The following is a 15,424-nucleotide window of genomic DNA, read 5'->3' as shown; positions in this document are numbered from 1 at the left end:
ACAGCGAAGCTTCCGTTAAGTTTCCTGCAAACTGAGGAATTAAGGTGTGAAAGTTCCAGCACCTTTCACTGTCCGTGACACCGCAACAATCCAGTGCAGGTGTAAAGACCAGTCAATTTATGTCAAGCTCTTCACAGCTGTGTGGCCAGAAACCAATGAAAACCACACAGATGTCATGATTTTGCAGATGACAGCAAGCAGCCTCGGGAAGGAGCTCTGGAAGTTCCTCAGCTGAGCAATGGAAGAGGACAGCAGGGACAACCCCCGCTCTTCCATGCCAGCCTAGATGTGCTGAAGAGCAGGCAAAGGGTAGCATCTTTTCTTCCTGAAGCAGTAGTAGGGCGTCAAAGACAAGGACTCCTACTGGGAAAACAGCACTCCCAAGGGAGAGGTGCAGCCACCAGGCAGGTCGAAGCCGGAGAGCGGCTTTCCATACTCGCAGCATGCACCTCTGCAGCTGAAAAAACAGGGAGGACCAGTCTCCTCCAGGGAAAGTTTTTCCCTGTCCTGACCGTGGGGTTTCCTTCCCCCCAGGTTCTGAATGCAACCTACAGGTGTGTTTCCAGCTAGAGGTTCACTGGGGTTCAAATCACCAGCCACCCTTTTCCATCACGACTACAGTGAGTCACCATGTTATCTTGTATAAACGCAACAGTACTTCAGCTCCTGCTGCTTATTCAACCCTTTCCTGCCGCATTAATAATATTTTCTCTAAAATATCCCCCCCAAAAAAGATCTAGAGGAAAATAGGAACAGAGAGAGATACCACTATTCAAACACAAATGCAGTATTCAAACTGGGCAGCCAGAATATCCACACAAAATTACTGATGTCTTTTGGCATTTCATGGAAAATAAACGTTTACAGTACATACTTAATTTTCATATGCACAAAATCTTGTCCTTTTAAAAAATCGTACAAGAAATACTGGGTTAGCTGACATCCTGACAAATTGAGAATTGACCTTTACCGTGTCCATTTTGAGCCAACAGGAAGAAAAACTTGCCAGTTTCAACATCACTCTCACTTCCCCTTCATTCTTGAAGGATAAGAATTAGAACAATAAATAAATTAAACAGAAGTTGATATTAGTACATGCTGGCTAGAATTACAGTCTTGTATTGCATCAGCATCCCTGAACAACAAAGGAGATCAATATTTTCTAAATATGCCTGCTGTTCAGGAATGGAAAACCAAGGTCTATATCCTGGCAACATTTAGAGACACTGCTCACATTTTCTACATTTCTCTCTTGCATAAGGTTTTATAGGATCAAAGCCCAAAATGCTACACTATTTAGCTGCTTCTCAAAGCAGTTTTGTAGTTTTTAATAATGTTGAGATGTATCTGTGGTAAATGCAAAAGGAAAAAAACCCGCATTTTAGAATATTGTCTCGCTTTTTTTTTTTTAACAGCTAAAAACCTTCATGTTCTCAGTACTTCTAAATATTTATAAATTTTGTATAGAGGACTATCAGCATCAAGTGATACTTCATATAACAGAAAAAAATACTTTCTTCTGTTTTTGCTAGTAGACCAAAGGATCTTTTTCAGATTTTGACAATATTTTGAAAGTAGGATAAGTATACAAATATTCATCTATAAATTACACTGAATAAGACAGTTGGCTACAGCAGCAATGATTTAAATACACATACTTGGTACAAATGTATATACTGTCAGACAATTAACATGTAAATGGTTTTTCCATGTAGCTAAGTTGAATTCAACATCTTCCTAATATTCTCTACATTTTGTAAAACAGCCAACTCCAGTTTACACAAGAAATCTCCAACTTTCCATTGTTTGCAAAAGGGTATGAGAAGTTTGACAATAGCATTACCATTCAGCTGGGTTTCTTTGACAGATTAATGTGTTGTCAAAAATTATGTGACTTTCCCCTCTTAAAACTGGTATACTTGGTAGCATGTTTTCACAAAGCAAACTGTCTCACTTTTAAAGCTGGCACATTGCAAGAATTTTAAAATAGCTCCTCTCGACTTTCTCCTTGTCACTAGGTGTGCTCCTAGCCTCAGACGTTGCCAGGTGCCAAAAAGCTAGCACCAGCATCGTTCATCTACATTTCTTCCTCAAGCGCATTGCTACAGTCAACCTTTTTGCTTTATCATTTAGCCCACATCATCTGCACAGGATCAGTCTGCGACACAGAAATGCAGAAGCATTCCTCAAAACCACCTGCACTGGAAGAACAGCTCCACTGCCGCTGTACACATCAGGAGAACTCTCTGGTTGCATGAAATGCTTCGCGACAAGCAGCAATGCAGCACTACCCAGAGCACCTTGGGCTTCACACCAGCAGTGGCAGAACACAGAAAATGGCACCATTCTGGGGAAAAGAACCGACAACCCAACTACCAGGCAAAAAGCAATTCTCCATTTGCAGGGCTGTTGACCTCTGTCAAGGCTCAGACGCAGAAATCGGTACTTGGGTAGGAGGCAGCCTCGTCTGAATTTTCAGTTAACATTAAGCTGACATAATACAAAACTGACTTCTTCCACTGCCACAGTGATGTACAAGGGGACATGAAATGCTCCCATCAGTAGTTATTGTTACCGATGACCTACAGACCTGATGCTTTCAAGACCTAAGATGGAAAACACAATAAAAAGGGGTTCCTTCACTTTCGGTGAGGGCTTGGTGGGAAGGGGTGGTTCGGTTCCTTCAGGTTAAGATTAAAGTCATGCGGTCACTGACCAAAAAAACCCAATATATACTTAACTGAAAGACATGTCTGTAGTCCACAGCTACAGTGCACCTCAACCACCGTTTCATTTTCCATTTTTCAGTTCAATACAGATATCAAGCTGCTGAATGTCACATAATATTAGAGAAGAAAATTAATTATTTTAACGTTTCCACTTTTATCTTTGAAGTAAGAGATCACCTGGATAAGATAATGCTCTCGTTTAGCCTTTCTGGGCTAACTTAATAACCCTCCATGCTTGTATCCTTTTTCACATTTCTTCCATGTTACGTGGAAGATGCTGGAAACTCAGCAGCAGCAGAAATCACCAAACAAGAAATAAGAAAGGATTTTCATGGAAGAAAGAAAATTGTATTCCTATAGAGTGATCCAAATTTATTTTATGTGCAACTGTCAAACAGGAAAATGTAAGTTATGCCTGACCAGCTCCTTGCCTTTGGAGAAAGAACTGAAAATAAGATCAAGTGAAAGAGAAAATTAGTTGCTAATCTCATTCTAACCCCTAGCATTTACTTGTCTACTATATAATACTCGACATTCACCGATCAGCACTTTCTGCATAAGAAAAGCTCAGGATGCAATAGTAGGGGTATGCAACATATCAGTCTTGAGGTAGACAGACAAAGCTATGTAAGAACTTGTATAGCACCTGTCTGCCAAATGTCTGAGGCTGAAATAACTGCATTAGTCTTTCTACTTCCACAAGTACCAAATTTATTAAGTTGTTGGGTCTTTTTAACCCCACCACATGGAGAAATCAAAAGTTTTCTTCCCTACAAGAAAAGGCTCTTTTTAGGAATAAACAACGGAGGGAGGGAAGATATTAAACTCCTGAACTAATTAACAGAAGTAAAGGAGGCGGTGGGGGACAATGATAATTAATATGTACCCTCCTCCTAACCAAATCTCCACATACATTCATTCTGTATATGCACACACAACAGCAGCATCATAAACCGTCTCAAGTTCTTGCCATTATTCAGTTCGACATCTGCACATGTTTATGCGTCTCTCCAAACAACCTCTTGAACACCCTGCTGGAGCTGTCATTTTTTTCTTCTCCCTATCTGGCAGATGGCAAGTCAACAATCGGCATCAACAGCAGCCGAATATCTCCCCCCTCCATCCGACCCCCCTAAACAGACACAATAATAACTTCTTTGTGCTTCCCCACAATGCAGCTGCTTAAACCATTTCGCTACAAGGCTGCTTTGCCTTAATAAAAAAAAAAAAAAAAAAAAAAAAAAAATCCCTTCTGTCAAGTCTAAAAAGCAGCATAATGTTAAGCAAGCTAAAGCCACAGCACAGCTGCAAACGGGCAGACACATTGACAGCTCCTCCCTTAACAAAGCCCTGTGAATTGAAGGGGGTTCATCTGAGGCTCACACAGTAATTAGTATAAAAAAGTCCGACAGCCTCTATTATGCTAGGAAAAAAAAACTGGACAGAACTGGGCTGCTGTTTTGCGTCAAGAGTTCTGCTGCAGAGTAGATAAATCATGTTGGGTTTTTTTCCTCTCTTTTTAAAGACAGTAATAAGGAGGATGAGAGAAGCTAATTTGAAAACTTGGACACAGTAATTGTACCATATGGTGAGCATTTATCCCTTCTGAAATACACGCTAACAGTCACTTACATGCACAGTGCTTTGTTTTACAGTTGTTATTCTCTCTACCATATTCATAAAATGGATCTGAATATCCGATACTCCAGAGAAGTTGTGTGTAATTAGCAGCAAAACTGCCTGAGCTTAATATATTGGCCTACCATAGCAATCTAGTTAATTGCAGAAAATCCCATGCCCCCAAATTTAAATAGTGTCCACTTCAAGGATTTTTTTTATTTCTCTCAAACTGGCTAAGCATCACACATAATAAAGTTTAGAGAAATAATTTATTGACACTAATACTCCTTGATACCGTTGGCTCTAAAACGTGTGAGCGGGAGTTATTTTCCTTTTCATCCGCGCAGTATAGAGGAATTAATTCAAGAACCATTTAACAGTAACCACAAAATATTTCAGTTCCACCGTACTTGGGAAAGGAATTGCCCCATAAACTTAAAGGTGAAACTGAACTTCAGCACGGGGCACCGGAGGGAGACAAAGACTTCAAAAATCCACTCCCCCACCGCCACCCCCATTTTCTTCCTGGCTCCTATTTTGCAGTATTTTTGTTGGCAATCCAAACACTTCATTCATAAGGACCTTCAAAACTTGGAAAGCACACCATCCAACTCTCAGGGTCTCTGCTTGCTCTTTACCACACACTTCCAGCTTTTCATCCTGTTCAGGCCCCCAAACTGTCCTGGAGTCACAGAAGATAAGGAACCCGTTGGGTGGAGCTGGGAAAGGGTGGGCTTCTTTGAAAGGAAACACTGAGTTAAACGGCAAAATTAATACATCTTGGAAGTACTGCTTACAGAAAGTAAGATGTAGTCAGCCTCCAAGCAAGGGAAATAAAAAGCTCAAGCAAAATAAAAGATGAAAATTTGGTGAAAAATTACAGTCTGCAACTGAGCATAATGGTATTTGCAAAGAATCAGAACGGTTTCTTTGTATCCATCATCACCTCCAGAGACAACAGAAATCTGCTTCAGGTAAGAGACAAACACTTCCAGTGTCTCTGGATCAAAAAGGAGGTGCTGGAGCAGAGTGCTGGGTACTAAGGGGTCCCAGAACCAGAATACATTCACAATTACTAAGAAATTATAAGTAAGGTGAAAACGACTGGCAAAAACCAGCTACGCTTCAATAGTGACAGTTCAACTGAAGGATTACAAACGGAGAATTACAGCCCACCACCCTGAAGAAGAACCCAGAAAGATTAAAATGAAAAAAAATATATTGGAAATTTTGAGTCATTTTGCTGGATGGTAACCAGAGAAAACTGTCTGTAATTCTCCTTTTATTCGTACACTTAAATAACACAAACTGACATAAGATAAACAAGGCAGGACTGCCTTTGAGGAGGAAAATCATGCCCATCATACATATGGGATTTCTTTAAGAATGTCAAGAAAATAAAATGGATCAACACTGACTGACACAATTTATTTCAACCTTTATAAAGCTTTTAATAAGTTTAAGGAAACAGTAGTTGTGTGGATGAAAAAAGCTGTGTGGTGGAACAGAACAGAAATGGGAAACGGGGTAAAAGGAAGAGATAAAATAGGGTTACACAGTCAAATTTCCATCCGTGATTCTCTACAGTTCTCTGGTAGGAACTTTTTAGTGAATATAAACAAGAGTGATCTGGGATCACTACTGAATATACAGCAAGACGGTAAAACTCCTGAAGTTTATTAAGAATGTGAAGAATTTCAGACTGGCAAAGCTACACCTGTGAGCTGAGCAACACGAGATGAAATACAGTGAAGAATTACTTGAATTAATAAACAGTTACAGGAATAACCTGAAATACTCAATATACTGTGTTTAGTTTAAAATTAACCACTCAAGAATAATTAATGAAGTATTTGCTTAAGTATGTAGTACTGAGAAGAAAGAAAGAAAAATATTATCATGTGTAAAGTTACACAATTGTAGGAACACTGAAAATATTGTTATTCCATGATAAACAAATAAAATACCGTTTTGCTAACTATATTAAAAGAAGAAAAAAAAAACCCAAAACCTACTAGAGAACCAAAGGGCTTCAGAGACAAAACACACACCAATAAAAAAAAAAAAAAAAAAAAAAAAGGAAAAAACCCGGAAACAAACAGTTGGAGAGAAGCAGAGTGAGAACAGAAAGCCTGGATTAGGTTTCAGTTTCAAAGGAAGGACTATGACAAAAGGATTTAACACCACAAATGGCCAACAGCAGAATATCAGTCATCTCACAGGAACACATTATCAGAAGAGTTCAGAACCAGATTTTCAAGCATTCAGCATCTCCAACTCTAGGTGGATTCTGTAATGTCACCACGTAACCAGCAGTTTGCACCATGGCAATGCCAGCCGCGCTCCCACCAATTCAGCACCCAACACCTACCAGCACCCTGAATGCTGTGGAGCATCTCCAGATTCGTGTGAGCACTTTTTCTTAAATAAATCAGAATCTTATATTCAGGAAATGGGAATAAACATTCCGCATAGGCAGGCTCCTCCTTTAATTGCCACGCAATTCTGTCTTAGCACAAATCTCATACTAACCTGAGAGTATTGACGGTGAATTCATGTCCCAGCCCTTGGCCACCTTGGTTTACCTTAAATATAATCTACTACCAGCACAGTGCAGTCGGGAATATTGGAAATACAAGGAACACTTGTGAAGGAAGTGTGCGGGGCATCCCATGTCCTGCTCCGCTACATCAGCCTGGCACTCACACATCAAAACGATTGAATTCAAAACCCAAGAAAATAGGTTTTGACCAGATCAAAACAGTTACAGCTCACCGTGCCGCTAGTATCGGCACAAAGGAGGGGCAGGGAACTAGCTGGGGGCAAGAAGGATGCAAGGGATAAGGGGCATCAGCATGAACTTATTTGCAAGATTAACTACTGATTCATCGGAGTGCTGGTCCACCTTGGGACTGCAACTCTTGTTTTCCAGTTCAGCTAGAAAATCAGGTTGAAGTGAAACAAATTTTGAAAACCAACTGCATCCCTAAGCAACAATGCCACAATAGTTCTGCCACAGTATTAAACCAAGAATTTCCCTAATGCAATTTCACATGAATACCAGCAAAGTCTATTCCGACATATGCGTCAAAACATGTTCTGACATTTTCTTTACACACGTACCCAGAAATTACAGATTAAAAATTAGGTAAACTACAAGGAACATGTACAAATCTCTGTACTCTGGCAAATAATTGAAAAATCACTTAAAATTTGGGAGTTGAAAAAATTTGAAAAAATAGAAATACAACCCTTTGACAGGTATTTGTGAAGTAGTTATTACAATTTAAAGATATTAACAAAATCTTAGCAACATGGAGGTCCCACTATAAATTGATATTTTGAATTAACCATGTGATATTCCAATACTAGAAACACTGCCAAGAAGATCAGAACAATTTGGCCAGTATTCTCTTAAATTAGCAGGCTATAATTAAAGTAATAGATGCCAAAAAAAAAAAAATCTCAAGTTTTTAACCTCAGGATTCAAAGTATTTCTAAAATATTTCACTGCCTTAAAATGAGTAAAACTGCTCCTAACACTCACATAAGAATCAAAACACAGTTAAATTTTAATATACATATTTGACAGTATTTTATCTTGCATGATTTTATTATATTACAATTGCAATAAACATTCAAGTGAGGTGTTAAAAATTCTTTTGCTTCAAGTTTTTCCAGTCCTCTGAATTAAGAGAAAGCTTGACTGATAAGAAGAAATGCAAAATCCTCAACTGCAATTTTACTAGCACAAAATTCCTGCCTCATTTTCAGTCACATTAGAAACTTCTAGAACAGAGCTATAAATTATGAACCCCAAAAATTTCAGCCACAAGATGGAACTGAAAGATGACTGACCTGGATAAGACATACAGATTTACCTAGGCAATCTCAGGATGAGGTTTGCTACCATTTTTCCACGACCAGGCACACATTTTGTGGTTTCTCTGCATTGAGTATGGTTTTTTTTTTTCCCTCATCTGAATTTCTGAAAAGTTTTTAATGGCTTAGCCTCCAAAATAGTTTGATGCAAAAGGCAGTCTAGTAACTTATAGGATGACCTTAAATAGATTTCAGCAAACCCTTCAATTATTTTATTCAATGCAGAAGTTAAATTTCATACAAGAGAAAACACTGATAATCTCCTCCTACATCTGGCCTTTCTGATTTTCTGATTATACACACAGTAATTAACTGGCAACAAATATTTAACATTTGTGACACCAAAATAATAGCCACCAATAATGAAACCATAATTTTAAAAAAGTATCTATTTGCATTATTTTTGAACTAAACAAATTTGATACGGTTTTAGTGGATGGTTTTTCCTCTAGAAAGTAAACAGCACAATTTTCTAATTAATAAAAACAAAATGGAAACTGACTTACAACACTGACTTCAAAATCCTTGTGAAAGTCTGTACTGGTGATGTCACAAATGCTGTCACATCTGAGCGGGTATTGTCTGTAGAAGGTTCAGAAATGTCCATTTTAATCAAAACGTTTGTGAAGAGGTAGTTGTGTCTTTTGTTTTTATTTTAATGAATTACAGAATTCCTTAAGAATCACAGTTGCAACTCTCGTTAAAAATCATAAATCAGGTAAAAATCTAAATAACTGAAATATAAGGGCCTGATCTGCAATGGATATAGAAACACATGTAAGAGTGAAGGGAAATCCGTAGGTTATGCTTCCATCAGCTTTTAATAATGATGTTTGCGTAACACTGATGTAACACTCCCATTTTCTGATTTGCTTAAAGTGAACTACAAATTACTGCCTCAGAGTACTAAAATGCCAGTCCTAAAGTACTCCAAGACAGAAAACACAATTTCTCCGGGCTTGCAGGTTTTTTTAAATTAAATCTTTCAACTTCCTGATACTCTGAAGCCACAGATTATCTTCCATTTCTCCCTACTGCAAAACACTAACAACTAAACAATTATTCTTCTTATGTCAAGAAACCCTCCTCCCATCACTGGTCCAAATCCCAGAGACAGAGATGGGGACACTTGGTCAAGTTGTAAGTGGCTGAAAAAAACCTTTTCCTTCCCTCTTTTCTTCCCCTGTGCAGTTTGGCACCGCCAAAAGGACCATGCTGTGCTACAGGAAGGGACTGGCGCTGTGTAGGTGCCTGAAGAACTCTTAAACATGCATCTTCCTATTTAGAGCATTTATAGCATAACTATTTATAACTTAAGTTTCATTTGATAAAAGTCATCTGCATTCTGAAACATTTCTGTGTGTCTCCAGCACAGATAACCAAACAAAGAAGCCTTTCCAATAAAAACTTAGAGTAAGAAAAATAAACTCGGGTACAGAACTTCTTAAAACATCCTTTAAAATTGTCTATCTGTGACATAAAAACTGGAAGAAATGACAATGGAATAAAGCTATCCTTTTATTTCAAACTCCAAAGAGGAAAAGGAAAAGAAAAAAGAAAAAAGAAAAAAAAAAAGAAAAAGATCTCATGCCAGAATGAGGTACGAGGACATATGGGCAGTCTATCACCTGACTACCAAACAGCAGTACTAAGGCTGACACATGTTTGTTAATCCCGAGAGGTAAAACGCTGCTTTGTCTTCTGGGGGTCGTGCTGCAGATGAGTGCCCGTTATGCCGCTGATGCATTTTTCCATGCTGACATTCCCCAGGGAATCCGAGTTCCCCATCAGGGAGAAGGGACAGAAATTTTTCGCCTCCTCTAAGAGCCTTCCATAATGTTGTTTACTGAGTGCACCCATAAGAGCAGCAAGCATCAGCAGCACAGCCAAAAGGGTTTGAACAAAAGCTTTTCCTCTGGATGTCTACAGTTTAATTCTGTTAATTCTTTTACCAGGACTCTTTAGTTTCAGCTTGGTCTCGTAACACCAGATCACCGTTTGCGAGGGAAGGACTGAACTTCAGTGACGTGATTACTGGTTACAGACAGCAACCCCTCTTCAGACAATCCGAGATGATGAAGGGGAGGAACATTTCCCGGAGGTCTGGCCACTCTCTAATGTACTTTTTTATCTCCCTATGGGGCAGACTAAGGTGAGGTCAAGGGAGAAATGATCAGTAGCTACAGAAACACTCTAGCCCTCTACAGGTTTCTCCTTCTCCCAAAATAAGTCTGTTTTCAGACTCCGCTGTTTCTAACAAAACCCCTCAGAGAACTCCAGGTGCAATTTTTCATAACACCCCAGCTGAGCCAGCTGAGGAGAAACCCTGCCTCCTGCTCCTTCCAGTCCTGCAGTCCAGTGGTCTTCCTTGTCTCATCTGCCACTTCTGCAGCTCACTAGTCCAATAGGGATAAATAATAAATAAATGAATGAATAGAAAAATAAATAAATAAATAGATGGGAGAGGTGGGGGATAGAGAAGGGCAGGAATAGGACAGTCTCCTGCAAGATCAGATGCGTGACCCCATCAGCTGACAAGTCGTAGTCTTGCTAAATCCATCACAAGGTGGCTAGGGGGGCTATATTCCAGGCAGGGTCTAGCTGAATCTCCTCCTTCATTAGCAGCACACCATTAGATCTGATGAGGTATAAAAACATCCTCTCGCTACTGTTTTCCAAACTCCCCCTTCTCCCCGACACACTGGGCATCTGTTTAAAGGATCTGGCTCTGCGAGTACCAAGTGGGAGGGCTGTACGTGTATCTATTGTTGACTGTACAAGCGCCAAGCAGACAACACACAGCTCCTCGTTTGTAGAAGGATGGTCACGCTGCCCCGTCGCATCCTTCACGCACATTTGCTCCTTAGGTGAAATTGCAGCAATGACAACACGCCTGCCTTCGCTTAAGGAGGAAAATTACCAGTGACTTACACAGTACTTTCAGCTCCCTCACTCTCCAAGTCTGTATTTGTGCCACCACAAATACAACATTTATATCCTTGACCCAGCAACCCTCCAGGCACTAAAGAAAGTGCCTTGACGGTGTCTTGAAACAACTCCATTTACTTAGCATGTCAAAACAATATTAAGAAATTACTTGATTACCACGAATCAGTACCTTCACATCAAAAAGTTTAAAGGACTAATGGGCTTAACCAAGTATAATGAGAAAAACACACACAGCAAAGGAAGCATGTGGACACTCCACAGGCAGTAAGAGAGCTCTAACTGTCCGTGACACTGAGGATGAAAGTGCCAAAGTGGTGGCAACTGCAGTACCCAGCTAAGAAAGACTATGAAACACAATAGGAACTACAGTAATTTTATCTTTTAATATAGATACAGTGCTTCTCAAACGACACGTCAGCGGGGTCCTCAGCAAAGAGCAACTGGATTTTCACTCTTTCGTTTGAATAACACTCTGAGCAAGCCTCAGACAAATTATCAAGTTTACATTTCACTGCTAATCTGAGTATCTATTGTGCAAATCTATATAGGACATTGTGTGATTTTTATTCATGGTATCATATATTTTAAGACAAAAAGGAACATCTCATCATTTCAGGATGAACTCTTCAAGGAGGTCACAGAACTTCCCACCGTTACAGTGGCAAAAAATAAATAAATAAATAAATGCTTTTTTTTAGTGCTTATCTTCCAAAATGCACTCTGTCTTTTTTTGAGAGTAGCAAGATGCTCTCCTTAGTATTTTTCAATCTTTATCTTAGTTCTGAATCCTCTGGATTCAAAACTCAGTCACAGAGCTCCACTACTCCTTACGCTGCTGCATTAAAGAGCTTTTTACGTTTCCCCATTAAGGTTCTTTCTCCTGGCAAGGCAATCCCATACCCCTCAGTAGCCACACAGGTTCTCAGAATCTCATCTTCTAAAGTCATTCTCTCCAGTGCTAAAAGCACTATCATTTTTCTTCTCCACTATTTCTCCAGGATGTAAATATTCATTTTAATATTAAATATTAAAAGAGAAACTGGAATGGAACTCATAATTCCCATCTCTCTACACAAATTTACTTCTCTGTATTCTTACTATGCATCTTGAGAGGCTGCAAGAAAACCATTTTCTACAGAACTTGCCTAGGAGCTCTCAAGAATTCTAAGCATTACAGAACCTAAAGATTTTATTTAGCACAACAAGTTTCAAAATTTTTCAGTTCACAGAACCCTAACATTTTCCAGCAGAAACATGAAGTACTAAACACCCAGAGAAGCGCTGCATCCTATGCCCTGGACAAGTTGGCCGGGATTTTTCAGTAACCTTTTGTAGACTCTTCCAAGGCAGTCCACAGATCCCCCTGGATCCACAAACAGGATGGAAACTACTATTATTATTACTTTTAACTACTATTAACTTACTATTTAAAATATACTGCTTCTCTAGTGGAAGATTTCTCCATCTCCCAGGAATCTATCTGAATGCTTCAGGAGTTTAGCACTGGAGTAGAAGAAAGCTGCTCAATTAAATCTGATATGCAAATATTCAACATCAACAGAAAAATATAGGTAAGAGTTTAAAAAAAGGGGGGGTGGGGGAGGATCAGCTCAAAAGACCTTACAAATGGGCAGAAGACTACTGAAAATACTATAAGGCTAGGAAAAAACAATGGCCACAATTCAAAAGGAAAATAACATAGTTCTCCCTTCCTCACCCTCCTCCATGCCAAAATCCACCTGGATGGTTTAAAGGAAAAGTTAAAAGGTGATTACAGGGAAAAGGTCACTATTAAGAATGAAAAGATTGCCCAAATGAGGAAGAAAGGGAAAGATGATAAAACATGTCCAGGCAATGTAAACATAAAATTAAGAGAACTAGAAAAGAATTTGAAGAGCTTCTTGCAAATGATGCTCATCAGCGAAACCAGGAAGTCAAGACAAGAAATCAGTGGGATTTACTGCTCGGTAACAAAAGCCCAGAAAGAAAACTGGAGATAAGGGAACTCGAGGATAAGGGAACTCAAGGATAAGGCCACAGCAGAGAAGCACTACGAATTATTTGCCCTGGCCTTTATTGCTAAACACACTGGCAAGCTACCCAAACCCAGACCATTCCCAGGAGTAGACAACTGAAAGCTAGATGATTTCACGTAAACATGCAGGAATTATTGGATGTCAATAAGTCACCAAGACTGGATGACAGTCAGCCAGGAGTGCTGAAGGTACTGAAGTGTGAAATCGGTGAGGTACAACCCATCCCTACAAATGGCCACGCGCCCAGAAGACTGATGGATTGCCAACACAACTTCAAACAAACAACGAGACTCTAGAAAGGACCCCAGAAACTACCTGCAAGTCTGACTTCTGCTACTGGTAAGTCGCCAGAGTCTACAGTAAGACCACAGAGCACGTGAGGTGACATGGGTCTGTTGGGAAGGTGCCATCACCGCTGCTATGCAGGGAAAGCCTGTCTCGCTCACCTGATGGAGTTCCACAAGGGGGCAAGAAACATGAGGGCAAAGGGCATCCAGTAAGCAAAATGTGTTTGTCAAGGTTCCTCCCCGAATACAATTAAAGGAATTAAGTTGCCACAGGATTGGAGAAATACAGTCTGAAAGGTGGGTAAGGGAGAGGAAACAAAACATAAGGCTTAATGGTCACTTTTCAGCATAAGAAAGAGTCAGGAGGTCCCTCAGGGATCCATGCTGGCATCATTTCTATATGACATCTTCATCAATGACCTGGACAGTAGAGTAATCCAAGAAATCTTACAGATGATACTACACTGTAGTGGACAATCAAATGCCATGACTATGGCATCGAAAAAGAGAAGGATCTAACCAAATTGAGTGGGCAGCGATGACGAATGAACATCACAGACATAAATGTGAAGTAATGTATCTAGGAAAAAAATAACCTAAACTATCCCTCACAATGTTTACCTTAGAACCACAAATTATAGTTTAGTTGAGTCCTGGATTCACCACTGACACCTCTATGAAATCATAAGTTCATGTACAACAGCAAAAAAACTGACAAAATGTTGGCCATGTCAGAAAGGACACTGAGAACAAGAGAAAGGACATGATTTTTCTGATACTTCTGTGCCCACATCTTCATTACCCTGTGCAGTCTTGTCTCCATCCGTACCTCAGGAAGAACATAGCGGAATTATGAGCAAGTAGAAGGGCAACCAACATGATGCAGTGGACGGAGCAACCACCTCTTCTAAGACAGGATGAAAAGATGGGAACTCTTTAGTTTGGAGAGGAGAAGGATGAGGTTTACAAAACCATAAAGGCACTCAGTAAGTGCAGTACTGCTGTTCACCAAATACACAACACAAATACACAATAGTTCAGGCACTTGGAGAAACAGGTCCACAAATAGATAGTAGAAGGATCACACAGAGATATGCCACCTAATTTATTAATACGACAGTTCTGGACACTGGGTAAGTGCAAGGGGAATAAAAGGCAAGAAAATGGCCAAGCTTGCAAGCTCTCCCTGAATAGCATCTCCTCTGCCATCGCTGCAGATAGAATACCGGGCTAGATGGGCCACTGCTGCGACTCAGTAGGCTATTCCTAATGTTACATTTACTTGAAAGAAGTTTTCCTGGCTTGTAAGCCAACAGCCTTGCAACAATTTAAAACCATAATTTCTTCTCCTATCTGCTGTATGCACGAAGAACAGGTTATATTATCACTTGTCTTTTCTTATTTAGCCTTAACAATTGCAACTCACCCAACCTATACTCACAGGTTACGCTCCCCGTATCGCTAGAGCACTCTCACTGCTGGGTACTTAGCATCGTGGAACTGCAGCACCCGGAACTGGAGGCAGTCGTCCAGCTAACAACGTGTTGCTCAACGGAGCAGAAAGAGGCATCTCTATTACTGTTTATGCATGCCTGTGTTTGCCCTCTTCACAGCACTGAGATATAATTAATACCCAGTTTGTGATCCATGGTACCCGCTGCAATTTCTTCTGGAGTGTACTTACCCAGCCACTCGTTATCCATTCACCTCTTCGTAAAGCAGATCATTCTAGAACGCAGGTCGACCTCGCTCCCCCTGAACAGCTTCCAGCTCCTCACACGCCAAATCTCCACACTACCAACACCATTCTAAATGCTAATCCCATCCTCCAGCACACCTGCAGCCCCTTCCATTGTGGAGACACCTCAAACCATGAATAACCATTCTCTTCTCCATCACTCACCTCATCACTGGAAGTACT

General features: G+C 40.0%; 1 protein-coding gene across 3 annotated transcripts in view; it reads right to left on the bottom strand.

The window, feature by feature from the left end:
* The window catches only part of AKT3 (AKT serine/threonine kinase 3), a 161,998-nt gene that overhangs the window by 82,843 nt on the left and 63,731 nt on the right, over positions 1 to 15,424 (bottom strand). Inside the window, exon 2 of one of the 3 annotated variants that reach the window (XM_027779862.2) lies at positions 8,738 to 8,813. The exons of the other annotated variants lie outside the window; for them this stretch is intronic. The gene's annotated coding sequence lies outside the window, so the exon portion shown is untranslated. The remainder of the gene's footprint in view (positions 1 to 8,737; positions 8,814 to 15,424) is intronic. 3 annotated transcript variants of the gene reach the window in all.

Source organism: Falco peregrinus, chromosome 7 (assembly GCF_023634155.1).
Source record: "Falco peregrinus isolate bFalPer1 chromosome 7, bFalPer1.pri, whole genome shotgun sequence".
In the NCBI taxonomy this organism is placed as follows: Eukaryota; Metazoa; Chordata; class Aves; order Falconiformes; family Falconidae; genus Falco; species Falco peregrinus.
Note: the sequence above shows the minus strand (reverse complement) of the source record. Positions and strands in the feature narration are given on the sequence as shown.